Below are 3,917 nucleotides of genomic sequence, written 5' to 3'. Positions count from 1 at the left end.
AGACACAACTCCGAACGAGGCGGTTGGGTGTCCTCATTGTCCACTGAACTCAGTGGTGGTAGGTGGTACTCGGTGAGAGCTGCCTCCCGCAGATGGGGAGAAGGCTGACCCCACAGAGTGGTGGAGTAAGGATTTTCATGTAGACAGCTCACTCCCAAAGGAAGAGGGATAGAGGTATTAAGCTTAATCATATTCATTTCAAATCGACCAATCCGAAAATTAGTCTAGCTGCTTTGAGGCAGAATGGGTGAAGGGACAGAGAGGTCAGGAGCCTTATACTGATAAGTTCCGTCTGCATGGAAGGTCACATGAGAAGTGGGGAAGAACTGCTCCTCCTCAACAATTATTTTTAAATATTTAAAAATCTATCAAGTTTTGAACACACCTCATTCAAACTGAGGTAAATCCCAACACAATCTTCTGAAGTCATCCATCACTCATGAAACAACAAAAAGAAGAGTGATTTTATAACATCATAAAATGCTCATGTTACTAAGGATTTGATATGGTTTGGCTGTGTCCCCACCCAAATCTCATCTTGAATTGTAGCTCCCATAATCCCCACATCATGGGAGGGACCTGGTGGGGGGTAATTGAATCATGGGAGTGGATTTTTCCCATGCTGTTCTCATGATAGTGAATAAGTCTCAGGAGAGCTAATGGTTTTACAAAAGGGAGTTCCCCTGCACACACCCTCTTACCTTCTGCCATGTGAGAAGTCCCTTTGCTCTTCCTTCATTTTCCACCATGATTGTGAGGCCTCCCCAGCCGTGTGGAACTGTGAGTCCATTAAATTTCTTTCCTTTATAAATTAACCAGTCCTGGGTATGTCTTTATTAGCATCATGAGAACGGACTAATACAGGATCAATACACCAATACTTTGTAATCTGTTCACTGGGCTCAATCCTTTCTTTCCTTAAGGCTGCATAAATATGACCTACCTATAATTCACCCCCACCTCTCCAGAGACTGGAGGAACTGCCTAAGTATGAATAAGGCCTGTTCATCTCACAGAGACTGGCAAGAAGGATGATATCTGTCTAAGGGGTTAATTAGGCCAATTCAGGGAACAAATTCAAACCCATGCCCAGGATTTTTTAGGATAAGGGAGCCACTTAAGTTTATAAGGTAGTAGGCTAATGTTTATAACTTAGTACTTGATACTTTCCTCTTCTTCCTCCTCTTCTTCCTCCTCTTCTTCCTCCTCCTCTTCTTCTTCCTCTTCTTCTTCTTCTCCTTTTTCTTCTTCTTCTTCTTCTTCTTCTTCTTCTTCTTCTTCTTCTTCTTCTTCTTCTTCTTCTTCTTCTTTCTTCTTTCTTCTTTCTTCTTTCTTCTTTCTTCTTCTTCTTCGAGACTGTGTTTTGCTATGTTGGCCAGGCTGGAGTGCATTCGTGCCATCATAGCTCACTGCAGCCTCAAACTCCGGGGCTCAAGTGATCCTCCCGTCTCAGCCTCCTAGTTAACTGGAATCACAGGCATGCACCACTACACCCAGATAATTTTTTATTTTTTGTAGAGACAAGGTCTCCTATATTGCCCAGGATGGTCTCAAACTCCTGAGCTCAAGAGATCCTCCTTCTTCAGCCTCCCAAGGTGCCACCACACTGGCCTCTTATTCCTAATAGTTCCAAGAGTAAGCTTAGAGTTTCGAAAATAATGCTAACAGGATGTGTCCTGTGGTGATAACCTTTGTGGATAAACAGTGAAATTTCCCAATAAGTAGGTGTTGATTTCAAAGAGTGGAGTAATAAAAAAGGGCATTATATCTTGGAAAGAAAAGTAGAACTGGGGGTAGACAGGACTCTGCTTATGAAGCCTTAACTTTGGGGATTTTTTGATTATGGAAATATTAAGTGGATGGTCAACTTTTTTCCCCACAATATATCAGAATTCTCTTTGGTTTCGCCTTGTACTTAAGAATAGTCAGCTATGAGAGCCGTGGCTTATGGTGCAGACATGGCCAAGTCCAAGAACCACACCACACACAACCAGTCCCGAAAATGGCATAGAAATGGCATCAAGAAACCCCAATCACAAAGAAACCCCAATCACTAATCTCTAAAGGGAGTGGACCCCAAGTTCCTGAGGAGCATGCACTTTGCCAAGAAGCACAACAAGAAAGGCCTAAAGAAGATGCAGGCTAACAATACCAAGGCCGTGAGTGTACGTGCTGAGGCCATCAAGGCCCTGGTAAAGCCCAAGGAGGTTAAGCCCAAGATCCCAAAGGGTATCTGCCACAAGCTCGATCGACTTGCCTACACTGCCCACCCCAAGCTTAGGAAGCGTGCTCGTGCCCGCATTGCCAAGGGGCTCAGGCTGTGCCCGCCAAAGGCCAATGATCAAACCAAGGCCCAGCCTGCAGCTCCAGCTTCAGTTCCAGCTCAGGCTCCCAAAGGTGCCCATGGCCCTACAAAGGCTTCAGAGTAGAGATCTCCATCTGCCAACGTGAGGACAGAAGGACTGATGCGACCCCCCTGGGCTGCCATCTGCATGGGGCTGGTGTCTTCCTGTGCTATTTGTACAAATAAACCTGAAGCAGGAAAAAAAGAAAGAAAACAAGAATAGTCAGCTACATGTGTATAACTTTGTGAGATGGCAGTAAAGAGGGTAATGGCAGAACCGTCAATGATAGTGAGGCTTATCCCGTGCTCATTCACCACCTCCTTGACCATCTCCTACTCCACAGAAGCCTTGGAAGAAGTGGCAGTGCCACACCAAGGAAGAGAGGGGGAATCTATGTATCTCAGATGAGTGGTAATTAGTGATGCCTCAGAAACAAACATGAACTAAATTGCATAGGGAAGTGATTCTTAATGGGGAGAGAAATGTGGCCTTTAAGTTATTTATGGAAAAGGCACAACTGTCGTAACAATACAATCATCTATTTCCTTGCACACCATAGAAGGAGCCATTTCATTACATTTGCATATGTTTTATAAACAAACGTGTATACTAACCATCAGCCAAGTAAGGGATGCTCAGCGATTCTTTCATCAAAACATATTGTGGAGTTGCTTCCTTTTCCTAATTTGTTTCTATGAATAATCTGTAGAGTTGTGCAACATGCACATGACACATGGAAATCAGAGTTATGACTTTTATGTAGACCACATTGTTTTTTTGCCTGTAAATTGCCTCCAAATGGCTTGAAAGAAATATTGCTTTGTAGTTTAATTCAACCAAGAAGGGCTACCTGAAAGCATTTACACCTAATATTCAGTGGAGCCTATTTCAGTGATCCTCCATCACGCCATGGAGACAGGCTCTATCAGTTAGGGTTTCTGCCTAAGGAACACTCCCACTCGGGTATAAGAGAGTTTAGAAGTCTTGTGCTGAAAAGGTACAGGAAGAAAATACAAAAGCCAACTGATTGGAAGAAATCTGCAGCATCCTAAAAGTCACTGTAATTAAAACACAGAAGTTTGTAATTATTCTGCAGGAAAACAACACACTAAGAAAGGCACAAAAATACGAATGTGGTTTCCCAAGGCCTTACTACATTAATTCAAATTGACTTGGGCAGATATGAAATCCTCAGATGGGCTGAAAACTAGTTGGAAGGCTTAAAACAAAAGAAAATACAATATAATTAGGTGGAAAGAGCAACCGATTTGGAGTCACTGGAATATGGTCAGTTCTGCCATTGACTAACTGACTGACCTTTGGCAATTCATGGAACTTCTCTGTGACTCAAATTTTAAATTGGAAAACAGGATATTATTACTTAACCTTGGGTTAAAAGAATGTGTGCAAAGGTTATTTTGTTTTCAAAGGCTATTCCCTTCCACACCTCTTTCCTACCTCTGCACAGTGACAGACAACCCCCACCTCACTTCTCCACCAGGAACCTGCTTCATTTTCCTTTTTTATATTCGAATTATTACTTATAAGCTTCCTGGTTTACAAATGTTGTTT

At 42.8% G+C, this 3,917-nt stretch overlaps 1 pseudogene; it reads left to right on the top strand.

Annotated features, from left to right (window-relative positions):
* The first annotated feature begins 1,949 nt into the window (after window positions 1–1,949).
* Window positions 1,950–2,763, top strand: LOC123567480 (large ribosomal subunit protein eL29 pseudogene; annotated as a pseudogene).
* Window positions 2,764–3,917: the final 1,154 nt, after the last annotated feature.

This window comes from Macaca fascicularis, chromosome 11 (genome assembly GCF_037993035.2).
Source record: "Macaca fascicularis isolate 582-1 chromosome 11, T2T-MFA8v1.1".
In the NCBI taxonomy this organism is placed as follows: Eukaryota; Metazoa; Chordata; class Mammalia; order Primates; family Cercopithecidae; genus Macaca; species Macaca fascicularis.
This window is presented reverse-complemented; position numbering and strand designations above follow the sequence as displayed.